We start from the raw sequence: 14,942 nt of genomic DNA, 5'->3' as shown, positions 1-14,942 counted from the left end.
AATATCTAACTTCACAGCTGACAGGCACTCTTAGTTATCATTTTATGTTTAAAAAATGCACATTAAGGCTTCTAAAATAAATAATGTTCTATATTAATCATATCTATGCTCCCTTTAAAAGCATTATTTATGACTATGGTTTTCACATTTTCTTACCATACATAAAAGAGAAACTCCTATATTATCCATCATGACCCTGAATATTGTGAAGTATATTAAAATAGCTGTACCAGAGGTATAATTTTATATCTCTTTTCCTAGCCACCAGTGAGATTTTTGATGTTTTCTTGAAAATTTATTTCTTGAAATTCACCTCCTCAATTTCCATTGAGTAATAGAAGCTGGATTAGATTTGGCTGCTCTAAACTAAAATTGTATACAGATGAAATCATAGAGTACATGCCATGTACATTTCTGTGTCTGGTCTCCTTCATTCAATATAAAGAAGATTTGAAAGGACATATGCCAAAATGTTAATATGCCTTAACTCAGCAATATGATTTGGGGAAGCTGTGGGGCAGATTATTAACTTTTTAAATACAATTCTGCAATGCTTGACTTGTTAAACAAGTAGCAATTATGTTTTCAATGTATGTTTAAAATACCATAAGTTAAAGTAAAGCAGACAAATTATTTCTCATGAGTGGAATAATAAACAAACCTGAAGTGCCCAGCTTAGAATAATGGAAATATTAATGGATAATGTGAAGAAAAACAGTGATAATACAGTTTCCTTTAGTCTATAATAGAAAGACAATCATAATTGAGTGAGAATGGAAGCACAAAATAATTAAAATACAAATAACAGAACATGTTGCAACTTTTAAAATATATAATATTCTACAATCTCAGAAAATTCATATTCTAAGACCCTGAAATAACTTATAGGCAATAGTAGCAACAAATCTGACGTTCTTAGAAGGTAAAATTGTTTAAAAATCAAAGTTCAAAGAAAAAAATGGATTCAAGAAAAGCTACCCTAATTTCCAAAAGGGAAAACTGAATTACTAAAATTTGAGGGCAGGATGCTCAGTCTCCCTCAAAGTCACAACAGTGGAAATGAAGGTGTTTTCAGATCATTAGGAAAGGGTGGTCACTAGGTACTAGTGCAGGTTTAAGAACAAATTGTGCACAAATCAGGCTCCTTTTATTCTAAATAATTTATCCATTGACATTTGATAGAGACAGTGTATGTTATTTCACTCTATTAGTTAGAACAGTCTTTTATAATATCTAAAGAAGGTGAGATGAAGACTTAATAATGATGAAGTCAAACTGTTGAACAACTATTTGTTCATTGACTTAAAGAGAGGTTTATTAAATACATTCTAAAATTTTAAATTATCTTATGTAAATAATTACCTGACAGATAGTTCATTCTCAATTACTTAAAATACATACTGGTTTTTCAGAACTGTCTATATATTTCAGTGTCAGATCTAGCAATTGATATGTTTTCTATTTTCCCTACATGTAAATTGTTCAAGCCTGTAAAGTGGAATTCCAAGTAATTTTCAATAAAGATGAAAGAGACTGGTTTCATACATTTAGATTCCATTTTCCTGGCTCCGGAAGAAATAATGCTACTACTTTTGGGAGAATTAAAACTGAATGGAAACTTCCGATTTTATTAAATAAAACTCAAGCAACTATATTATATAAAAGAGTGTTACAAGGGGAAAAGCATGCTATTGAAGTTTGGGAGTACAATCATTTTGGTCATATAGACTATCTAGAATACCGAACTTAATTCATTGTAGATTTCAGTAACAAAAGTATAGTCCTAGAGGTATAGTTTATAATATATTGAAATAACCACTGGAAGCTACCAATGTATCTATAAATAGAAAATTGTGTACACGAATTGTACCAAATACAATGAAATAGTATACCACTGTTAAAGCTTAGGATATAGTTTTTTTATGAGCTAAGGCTAATAGATCTCTAAAATATATCTTGAATGAGAAACAAAAACCAACATACAGAACTTATATAGCATACATCCTTTTTTATTAAAAACACTGATTATATATGGTATACATACATACACACTCTCATGTATCTATATGTCCACATATATAGCCAAACACTTGTTTTTACACTACACATTTCTAGAATACTGAATTTGTCAAATAATAAACTATTGACAGTTGTCATTTTGGGGGAATAAGCCTGATATACAGAGAGACAGGATACTCAGTTTCCATTGTGTATAGGACATATTCAATTACTACTTAAATATTTTATGACATGTGTTATTATTAAATAAATACAGCATACATTTAGAACTATATTCAAAGTATATACACAAAATTATTGCTCAACTTTAAAGTAGCTCTAAAAATCTATCATAACCTAATAAAGTGTTGACTACAGGTAAGCCATACAGATTAAAATTGTCTTAGAACATGTACTCATCCTATTTCAATAATGATACATTATTTGACTGATTCATCTGATAGCCAATGATTTAACTGATAAATCACTGTGAATATTTTCTATGAATTTGACCTTTATAAAACTCCATAAATGTATATCCATTCTGAAATAACCAATTTCACTAATGACAGAAATGGCTTTCTATTTTTAGGGCTTAGTACTCTAATATAAGGTCCTTTGACTTATGTTTGTATTTCCCAAATAACCAAAATGTATAAAACATTAAGCTACTCATGAACTTTTTTGGTACCTTTTCTATACTATCCTACTATTCTACATTAATTTTTACATCTACTTTAGTCCAGATGGAACAGAACAAAACCTGGGAGATCCAGTAATAATATTCCCATGTGATGCTGTTGAGGCAATGATATCCACTTTACGTGCAGTCCTTTTAAGCAATAATTGATTCTGATTCTTGGCCTTCTCTGATATTTTCTATTTGACTTTAAATTCACAAAGATCTTGCATAAAATTAATATTTACATTGTGACTGATGTTTCAAAAAACTGATCTTTATAAATGTGTATATTATTTTATGAATATTTCTTACATCCAACACCCTAAATTATAGCTCTCACATCTTACATCCTAGATTATAGCTCTCACGTCACTTATCTTGAGGTGCTGAAGGAAACTCAGACCATGTACTTAGAGGAATTGGTGAAATACATTACTATTTAAATAGCTTTTTAAAAAGTACACAATAGAGATTACCATACCATTTACTCTATCATACATATAACATTATTAAGTATTATTAATTACATTAGAGAGTGACATATTTCAAAAAGTTAGCAATATATTTTCCCCTAGCTTTGAGAAACTCCTTTTGGAGACAAAATGCAGACTTAGAGAGAATCGTATTGTTTTCATGTTATTCATTTTCTAAGCCACCATTTGTGTAGCTTCATCATCAGGCATCTCAAAACACGAGTAAAATTATTAAAAGTAATTACATAACTACCCACAGAAGAAATGAAATTTATATTTGTTTACAGAAAATAAGAAAAAAAAAAACTGAAGTTAATCTGCGCCATAGTGATATGCCCAAAAGTCATTCATTTTTCACCAAGTATTTATTAAGAGCCAACTAAGTACCAGCCTCTTTTCTAGAAACTTAAAATTTTACAGCGAATAAAAGTAATTAAAATATCTGCCTTAAAGGAACTGAAATCCAATTGAACAGGGGTGAACAAAATGCATTCTATGAGTCGAATATATGGTACCCTGGGCGGTGCAGTTTCAAAATGACTGGCTATGAAAACCTTCACTAACAGAGTGACATTGTGGCTAAGTCCTGAAGAGATGTATGAGTTGAGAGGATTTCTCATATTACCTTCTTGGGGAAAGACTATCCCAGGGAAAGGAAACTGAAAATGCAAAAATTGTAAATCGAAAGTATGCCTAGACTTGAATGCTTTTAAAAGAACCAGAAGGTTGGTTTGGCCAAAATGTAGTGAGCCAGGAGGACAGACATAGAGGTAGCTATGATAAGGATTTTGGCTTTACTGAAAAGATGGGAAATCGTTGCAGGACTCAGAGCAGAGGAGCTGAACATGTGACTTATGAAGATCAAAACACTATGGGTGCTGTGTTGAAAGGGAAAAGGGGGTAGGGACATAGTAAGTGAATTAATTAGGAAGCTATTGTAACATACTTAGTCCAGAAATGATAGAGGTTTGGACCAGTGCAGTAAAGAGAGAGCACTGAAGTATGTAGGTTCCGGATATATTTTGAAGGAAGACTAGACAGAATTTATGGACAGATTAGATAGATGGGTACAAAGAAAAGAGAACAGACAAGGACGGCTCTGAGACTTTTGGCATGAATGACTGGAAAGATAAAGTTGCTTTTTACTGACATGGGGAAGATAATGGGACATGCTGGATATTTTGACCCTCAAGGTTTTCTGTTTGGGTATGTGAAGATAACCCAGTTGGATATGTTGACTAAAAGTTTGATACATTAGATCAGAATATACAGGCAAGGTCTGGAATGGAAGAAGTAATTTAGGTGCTATCTGCAGTTAAATGCTATTTAAGACTCATGACAATAAGTGAGATTGCCAAGAAAGTAGGTATAGACAGCAAAAGGAAGAAAAGATAAAGCCAAAGTCTAGGAGAGTCCAATGATTAAAAGCAAGATAGGAAGAATATAAGAAAGAGTATACAGGCCATAGTTCAGTAGAAGGGTCCAGGTCTCTGTGAATTAAGTGGAAAAACGTGTCACAAAATAGAGAGTGACTGACTGTGTCTAACTTATTTATGGATTAATAAATATGAGGAATATTATGAAGCATGAAAATATAAATGGATATTTTAAAACTCTCTTGTGGTTAGGACAATTACAAGTGTGAAAAACTAAAAGGTAAAGCCATGGAGTATGATTCACACATACACTGAATAATAACCACTTCATTTTAGGTGCATTTGAAATAGTGTAATGATTTATAAATACATGTAATAAATCATGAATCTAAGTATTTTAACCTAGTGGACAATAATTTAACAAATATCCAATTCAAAATCATAATGTTGCAGTTAGAAAGGGAAGTGTACAATTTATACAGGTATTTTCTAAAATGTCCCTAAGTGTTCTCACAAACTTGCTCTGAATAAAATCTCCATAAATATTTTATGTAGAGTGTTTATAGTTCTTCCAAAGATGAATAGAGTCAAGCATGACCTCAAACCTTTTATGGTAGAGTTTAAAGAACAATTTTATTTCCTTCTAAGAAAAATCATAGCGATGGTAAGTATATTAAACTAATGTTCAGAAGCAAGAAGAAATTTTAAATCTGATCAGAAATGAGTTGAGACAGATGTTTTAAAGCATCAATAATGTAATTTCTGTCAACTAGACTGTATAGAGTATATCAGGATAAAGAACAATAAATTTTAGAATATACACCATAATAATAATGCCTGAAGCCATCATGCTGAATATCATTAGTCATGCATAACACATGGATACTAAAACAAATGGTGCCAATAATTGAGAGCTAGGACAGGATTCAAGGGGTATCATTACTGGTAGTGCAAAAATAGTGGGAAGAATTCACAGAATCACATTCTTAAAGTCAATACAGGGAATAATTTCTCATTTTTTAAAATTTAATTTAATTTTATTTTATTTCTGTAAGCAAGAAAGCAATGTTTAAGTTCTATAGAATGGCAATAATAGAGACATGGGGCTCAAGCCTGTAATCCCAGCACTTTGGGAGGCCGAGGCGGGTGGATCACGAGGTCAGGAGATTGAGACCATCCTGGCTAACATGGTGAAACCCCGTCTCTACTAAAAATACAAAAAACTAGCCGGGCGTGGTGGCGGGCGCCTGTAGTCCCAGCTACTCGGAGGCTGAGGCGGGAGAATGGCGTGAACCCGGGAGGTGGAGCTTGCAGTGAGCCGAGATCGCGCCACTGCACTCCAGCCTGGGCGACAGAGCGAGACTCCGTCTCAAAAAAAAAAAAAAAAAAAAAAAAAGAATAATTTTAATCGTATACTTTAACAAAATCAAACTTATGCTTGCAAAAGTTAATTATGCAAAAATAAGTTTTGAAAATACTGGTTAAAATACAACAGCATTCCATTAATATGTATAAAGTAATTGTTCCACAAATATAACTTAATTTATAAAATATATTTTAGTTATTTAAATATGTGTGAAATAAACAGCCCAGGACTAGAATAAACTTCTAAAGATATCCAGAATGCTAAATATTTCATAGAAGTGGATTTGATATATCTGTTCTATAAGGTACATTTATGCCAGAAACTCTGGTTTGTTGGGGTGGGAGGAGGTTTAACTTTTATTCCACAGCGCCATATAACACCCTAGTCACTTGCATGGGAGTAACATTTCTTTTGCTTTTAACAAGGAAGAAAAGGGATGCATCAATCAAAACTCTCCTCCCTCCCCTAAAAATACTGAAATACGAAACAATCAAATTTGAAATTAGAGCTGAACAAAATGGAAATTACTGCCTTGTGAAATAAAAATGCATGGCAATAGAAAACATATAGAATCAGAAGAAATAGATTGGAGATCCCGCAATAGCCACTTCTATGACTTTGGTCTGTTCAAACGATCTAAGTCTTCATTTCCACATCCACAAAATGAAAATATGCCTGGGAAATATGAGAAGACTTAAGAGTTAAGGCTCCTATGGGATTGCTAAGAGTTCTCCTTGACACTGCTGCCACCTTCCCCTTAAGCATGCACATAAGAAGAAAGAGTAGAAAAGAGGAGAGATTTGTATATTCTCCCCTGGTCTTAGGAGTTTTCTGCTCCTTGGGTCAAAGCTAGAGCACTTTTCCTGGAGCTCTCTCTCTTCACCCTCATGCCCACTTCTGTGTTTGATAGTGTGTTGCATTCATGTCAGGGGATACTGCAGAGAGAAAAAAATTGGGAGTGGGTATGGGGTGGGTAAGCTCACTGCTGGTTTGGTGGTGCTTATTTATGTATTTAATGCACTGTATAGTTTTCTAGACATTAGCAATAAAACTCTTACAAAATATTGTTCTTGCCCTGATGGGAATCAAGCCAAAGATGGTAAGTTATGCAAGTAAAAAGTTTCAAAATAATGTAGAACATTGAATAAAGGCCTAAATTTCATATTAAACCATGCACATGTATTTACAGTCATTTGCCTAAAGGGCTAATAGCCCAACTGTTAAAGGTACCCATGCCAACATCAAATGTGACAAATTCCCTGCTTGGGTCTAGCATACTCTTCCCTGGGGAAATTTGAAGATCAGAATTGGAATGTGGGAATCACAGACAGATAAATGGCTAGCAAATACCAAAATTGGCCCTCAGTAGTACAGACCTCCAACTGCCGTGGTTTGGATTGTAGCAAAGACAAAGTTTGACTGTCATGGTGAAACAGAGAGGGAATAATTGTTCACAGCAGGTCCTAGTATGGCATATGTATAAACCTTTAAGATAGATATATCTTTTGGCTTGAGCAAGCTGTTTCTTGCAGGTTCTGGCACTATGAGATATTAACTTAGCTAAATCTTTTAAAGTTGTGGATTCTGGGGAACTGGGTCAGATCCTTGGCCACAGGTATGTAAATATGTTAAGAACCTTTGTGACCATCTAGTATGTGTTAATAAAATGTTTCTATTCGGGGGATGAGAAAATAAATGAAAGCAAAATGAGCTAGGCAGCATCAGAAAAATATTTAATATAGGAATGACAATAGTATGTAAGTTTAAAAAATCTCTTTAGCTGTCTGAATACAGCAGAGGATATTTTTTCAGAAATGTATAAAATAGTAAAATTGTAGCTGAATTGAAAATATTAACATTATTAAAATCTGAAAGTCCTGAAAACTATTTTTATTTTAGCGATAATAATATGTTAATTCAAAACTCTTGAAAATAAAATAAAAATTGTAGCCCTAAAATTTCAGAGGAATATTCTGGAAATTGAATACAATTTGAACCAGAAATTATTATTATTGTTGTTGTTGTTATTATTGCTATTAGAAATAGAGGAGAGGCAGAGAGTTATGTGAGAGCAATGTGCAGGCTTTAGGATGAACAAGAAACGGAGTTGTCTAAGAGTGCAGATGAGTTGCCTTCACAGACCTAGATGAAATGAGAATAGAGTGTCAGCTATGTGCCTAATGAGACGGGAGAACTCCGACCCCCTTGCAGGCCTTGCGACAGGGGTGTGGCTTGTTTGCTCTGCTGCTGAGCACTCAAACCCCTCACGGGAGAGGGAGCATGCAGATGGGCAGGTACAGGAGCCAGGACGAGCACTTTTGGGCTCAGGCTCCATGGTAGCATCTAGGGGTGTGTTACAATCAATGCTTTTTTAGCAGTTGCCATGTGGATTGCTAAGTGTTAAACCATTTCAGTGGAGAGTCAGGGCGATTGCCTTGTACACCCTGTCTTCTTGGTACCTGGATACTTGTATGGCATCCAGGAAGAATCAGGTCACTCAAACAAGAAGGATGGTGAATGTGGAGATTTTATTGAACGATAAAATAAAAAAAAAAAAACGATAAAAAAAGCTACGAGGTAGCTTTCAGTGGGATGGATGGGAAGCTGTAAAGGGGATGAAGTGGGAAGATGATTTCCCCATAGAATTTGGTCATACCACAGCCAATTCCTCTCCAACATTCCAGCCAAACTCCTCTCGATGTTCAGATGCTCCTTCTCTTCTCTCCTCTGTGGTGCTGCTCTGCTGCTCTTCTGCTAATGGAACCTGGGGTCTGGGGTTTATATGGGTACTAGACAGGGGTGTGATGGGCCAGAGTGGTCTTGGAAAAGGCAACATTTGGGCACAAAAACAGGAATGCCTGTTCCCATTTAGGGCCATAAGTTTCCAGGCTTGAGGGTGGGACCTTTGCTGGGGAACCACCCTCTTCTACCCAGTATTTCCCTGCCTCCTGTTCGTATCACTAAGACAAGACTATAAACTCTGATTCACTGGGAGCGTTACAAAATAATACCTAGCTATTGATCTATTTATATATTTTTATATGTATATGTGTGTATATATATAAAATATATATATATGCAAAGATAGATAGATAGATAGATAGATAGATAGATAGATAGAGGTGTAAAAATACCCGAGTACAAACTCAGACACAATAAATGCAAATTTGGGAAAATTATACCCAGAAATCTGCTTTTAAAAACATTCTCCAGACATCCCGGCCCTAGCTCAGAAACACAATTGTAATGATTCAATAATGCCTAAACTTCACAGGGTGAACTTAAATGAGAATCAATTTATGATAAGAGCCATGAAATTTTTTATAATGCATTTATATTATCCAATTATTTCAAGTTATTTAATATATGAATAATAAAGAGAACATTTTAAGTATATTATAACTTACTTTACCAATTACTTTGCGTCAATTAGGTTATGTTTTTATGATTTTTACTCGCTTAATATAAAATTTTTTTTAAGAATTAAAGGATTCTATACAAAAATTGAATTATATTTAAATACAAGTCATAATTATAGGGTTTGTACAAAATTAACTTTAATAGTGAAAATTGAATAGTGCTATAAAATCAATTACATCTTTAAACTGCAATTTTAATTTGTATTTTTGTAGTTATACATTATTCTTGCATTTGTAAAAAAAGTGATAAAATGCAATATATATTTTTCATTTCACTTTTTTTGAAATTCTTAATTTTATACTGAGTTCTAGATTTTATACATGAAATTATTGATTTTGTATGGATTCTCATGCCACCATAATATCTCCTTTCCACACTAATGCTGTAAATGGATAAATACTGATGCAATAGAGTGAAATACAGGTGGTCTTATTTTAATAACTGATATCAGAGCTCTGTTAAAAAAGAATAATTGAAAAGTTGTTGATGTTGTTATTGTTGTTTTAAAAGAAAATTAGATACCAGCAAGTAAAAATTTTGATGAAACGTTTTGGAGGAAAACCCTAAAATAAAGACATAATAATTGTTACGCTTCTCTGGATAAGAACTTTAGTAAAGGTAATGTACAGCAAGGTAGGAGAGAGAATGAACTGAACAACATGCCAAGAAGCCAGAACATGAATGAAATGAAAAAAGACTGTGGAAAAATCCCCCATGACCAGAAGCAGAAGGGCAGTCAAGATGCAGTCAAGACTCTTATCTATTCATTTATGTGTCATTTGTTCATTCATTTCGTTTCAGAAGTGCAAGCTTCTCAATAAGGATTTGCTATGTATAGCCACCATTTTGAATAGGAAGAAAAAATTTCAGTGTTGGATATGAGACAAAAAATTGGCGGGAAAAGAAATGTAAATTCAGATAATCCAGAAATGAAACTTAATTCAGCCAGATAAGAAATCAGAACCAGGAGACATAGAAGACCCATGGCAAGATTCCATGTGAGGAACTGGATGTGACAATGTTACTGTAGCTTGCATCCTGAGTTCTGTGTCTCTCTCACATAACCAGATATTAACCCCAGGCAACAGAAATTTTTCTCAGGCAAGGTTTAACAGGCTCAAGGCTCAAGCACCGCAAGGGAGAAAACTACAAGAAAGAGATCCCAGTGCTAGCTCTCCAAAGGGTTTGATCTTGTCATTTTAAGGAATTCAGAAAGGAGCGATGTGTAGGCATATAGTGGTAAGGAATGTAGCGCCTGCACAGTTTGATAACATGTTTCTTCAGGCATTGTGTGTTTCATTAGCATGTTAAATGTGTACCCCTGGGTATGATTTGTAGTATTATAATGAGAAAAAACTCATTGAAAGATCAGCAATGGAGTGCCTCTTGTCTTCAGACGCCTGGATCTGGTCTGGTTTTTATCAGGAGTAACAGTCTCGTTTCAGTAACCTCAGGGGATGGCCAGGTTCTTATGAGGGATGCTAGTCCCACTTTAGCAACCTTGGGAAGTATCATTTAAGGAGATGACTGGATAGGCTCTTCCTTTTATGGGTAGGAATTTAGCCTAGTCAGCTAAGTCAGGAGGGGGCAGCTTCCTGCTACTTGATTTGGGTCAGCTTGTTAAGAGAAGCAAGAAGGTCGGGGAGGAAATATGTCTGGTCATGTGAGGTCCATGGCATCTTGGTTACCATGTCTCTGATCTGCCAGGATGGAGTCTCTTCTCTATACTATCTCAGCAAGGCACATAAAATGAAATTTTAAGCCAAATCTGAAATAAATTATAAAGCATATGATGGTTTGTGCTGACATCAAATCTTTATATGCTTAGTCCCCTAGCTATAAATTTACTTTCAGATTATCTCATTCAAAGTCACTTTAAACCTTACTATGTTTTTTCTGTGTACCATGTTAAAAATTATCCCCCAAAGTGGCAGTAATTTATTAATTTTGTTATGTCTTTCAAATTGGATAACATTCTACTCTACAGAGATGCAAAATTAAAACACATTTTTTTGTTTAGCTCTATATGTAAAATATATTATTTTCATATTTTTTGGTACCCTCTTTCTGTTTATTTCCTAGAGGGTGCTTAGGGAAAAGTGTATTTTGTACCCTTTTACCTAGAAACAACTGAAAACCAGCTGTTTTATTCTCCAGATAATTCTTATTAGAAATTTACCCATAATTTCATCACACACTCTTTTCATACCAGTTTTTAAAATTTATTATTTCTATTTTAATCTCACCTATATTTATTTGCCTTTTGATATAATTTTATATAATGTCCTTTAAGGATTGCTTTAACTTATATATTTAAAAAATCAGTCATAATTTTAGAAAGATTTAAATTAATTCAAAATAAAACAATTAAAAAGTTCCATAAGAAAAATAGTGGCAAAATATTTGCATATTAGATAATCAATTTTTAAGGGATAGTACTTATCACATTTAGAAATATAGTAAATTTTGTTTTTTTCCTGATATTTGACAAAAATGTCCAAATGGGTTTCAAATTCCGCCTCTAGAGGCCTCAGAACAAAATGCCTATTTCAAGATCTTTTACAGTATCTGTGAGCATCTGCATAATTAATCAAATTATCATGTGATTTAGCTCATAACTTTTACAAAAAGTAATGTATATAATATGAACAAGATATGCCAATTTCCTATATTTTAAATATCTGAACAATTTTTCATGTGCATTAAAAGTTTGGGATTTTCTCATTCTTGTCTTTTATTAATAGTAAATCTGATTGAAAAATATTTATATAATGAATAATCAATAAAATGTCATACAACTGTCATTGGCAAAAGAACAAATGTAGCTGTAAGTGATTTAAAAATCACAAGCATGTTTTATTTTCTTCACATTCTTCAATGTGTATGAGAAAAAATAGTAACACTTAATATTTTAGCAATGTAGCAAGCCATAGGAAAGATTACTTAGTGGGACGTTTTTCATTCTTCATTAGTTGAAGAGAAATTGTATGACAAAAAATTTTGGAAATCCTTTGTCCAGTACTAACACATGGTGTTCATACAAAATGGAACAATGGCCATCACAGGTTTAAAACATTGCTAAAGGAAAGAAGGCTTTAATGTGGACATTTGTGGGTAACAATACCAACATACAGACCTTACTATCAATCTCTGGTTGCTAAAAAAGCAAACAAATGGATGTGTTTTCAGAGTAAAAGTATTAATAACATGATATGTATTTTAAAAATATTCCAGCAAAATGACAACCCAATTTTTTAAAAAATGAGCGAAAGATTTGAGTAGACATTTCTCCAAAGAAGACATACAAATGGTTAACAAGCATATGAAGATATGCTCAAAGTGACTTATCCTAAGGGAAATGCCAATCAAAACAACAATGAGCTAACACTTCACACCTGTTAGGATGACTATTATTAAAACAAATAAACCACCAAAGATGACAAGTATTGGAAAGAATGTGAAAATAATAGAATCTTTGCATGCTGTTTGTGGGAATGAATATGGTGCAGCCACCAATCCCACTTCTGAGTATATATTTAAAGAATTGAAATCATAATCCTAAAGCGATATCTTCATTCCCATGTTTATTGCAGTATTATTAACAATGGCCAAGATATGTAAACAAACCAAATGACTGTCAACAGATAAATGGATTTGAAAAATATAACATATACACACTGTTGAATATTATTCAGCTCTAAAACAGAAGGAAATCCTGCTATATGCAAACACATGAATAAACTGGAAGACATTATGTAAGTAAAATAAGCCATTCACAGGACAAATATCACATGATTCCACTTATATGAGATGTTTAAAACTGTGAAACCCACGGAAACAGAAAACAGACTAGTGGTTGCCAGGGACTGGAGGGAGAAGGAAATGAGCAGTTGCTGTTCAACAGGTGCAAAGTTTCAGTTATGCAAAATTAATACATTTTAGAGATCTGCTACACAGCATTGTGCCTATGGTTAACAATGCTGCGTTGTACACTTAAACATTTAAGAGAGTAGATCTTATGCGAAGTGTTCTTAGCACAAATACAAAACAAGAAAAAGTTATTCCTATTGTGCTATTTTTAAAGAAACTGGTATTCATATAGTGAAAACAGATTCAGATGAAAATTTAAGATGATATTATTATCTTGAAATTCTAGTACATTTTTCAATTGCTAAGTTTCTAACTCCATGATTTAAAGAAACATTTTCACAAATAATTATGTGAGGTCAGTATATGCACATATATTAGAAATAAAAATGTAATCGAGGGCAAGGATTTTAAGTAGTTATGTACAGTGGTCAGAAAGCTTCTTCCTCAGAAAATGCACAAAACTTCACATTATGTGATAGCTTTAACGAAATTCAATACATACCATAAAGTAAACTTCAAGTCTTAGAATCAAAAAGTGGATAAGACTCATAGTTGCTAATAATTTGATGACCACAACATTATCACTGATAACATTCACTGGAAGAGTAAGACAAAAAAAAATTATTGATTCTCTACAAATGTTATATGAAAACATCTAAATTAAGGACAATATTTGTAAATAGACTAAATGTTAATATCTCTAATAAATGAAGAACTTCTGAACATGGAAAATTAAAAAAAAAAAACAATAACTCCATTATAAAAAGGGTAAAAGGTACAAAAAAGGGGAAATCCACAATGAGATCACATCTTACCCGAGTCAGAATGGCTTTTATTAAAAAGACACAAAAATAACAGATGTTGCCAAGGATGTGGAGAAAAGAGAACCTTTATACGTTGTTGGTGGAGATGTAAACTAGTACAGCCATCATGGAAAACAGTATGGAGGGTTCTCAAAAAAATAATAAAAATAAAATAAAAATAGAATTACCATCGAAATAGCAATCCTGTACTATGTATATACCCCCTCAAAAAAGGAATCAATATATCAAAGAGATACCTGTACTGGCATGTTTATCACAGCTCTATTCACAATAGCAAAGATATGGAATCAACCTAAGTGCCCATCAATTAATGAACGGATAATGAAGTTCTCTTCAGTCATCAAAAGAAGGAAATCATGTCCTTTGCAGCAACATGAATGGAACTAGAGGTCATTACCTTAAGTGAAATAAGCCAGGCACAAAAAGACAAATATTACATGTTCTTTACTTAACTGTGGGAGCAAAAAAAAAAAAAATACTTGGAGGTAAAAAGTGTAAAAAAATGATAACAGACTGGAAAGATGAGCAGGGTCTAAGGAAGAGGATGGAGAAAAGTGGATTCAAATTTACAAACATGCAGTAGGATAAAAATAAATGCATTTACTGTTTGATAGCAGAGTGGAATGACTATATTTAATCAAAATGTATTGTGCTTGAGTGATGGACACCTTAAATGCCTTGACTTGATTAGTGAATATTATACACATGCAAAAAATCACTCATGTACTCCATAAATTTGCACAAATGAAAAATAAGAAATCATAGTACGATAAAAGCAAAATGTGATCAGTGTTGCTCCTAATTCGAGGGGCGTCCATTTAGATCCCACCGACTGCCATTTTCCTCAATAACCAAATTGATGATAAACAATAGTTCAACAAAACACTCCATAGGTGAATTTATGAGGAAGCAGGTAAACTTTCTTATATTACT

Source organism: Papio anubis, chromosome 8, assembly GCF_008728515.1.
Source record: "Papio anubis isolate 15944 chromosome 8, Panubis1.0, whole genome shotgun sequence".
Taxonomy (NCBI): domain Eukaryota; kingdom Metazoa; phylum Chordata; class Mammalia; order Primates; family Cercopithecidae; genus Papio; species Papio anubis.
The sequence above is the reverse complement of the archived record's forward strand: the minus strand, read 5'-3'. Positions refer to the sequence as shown.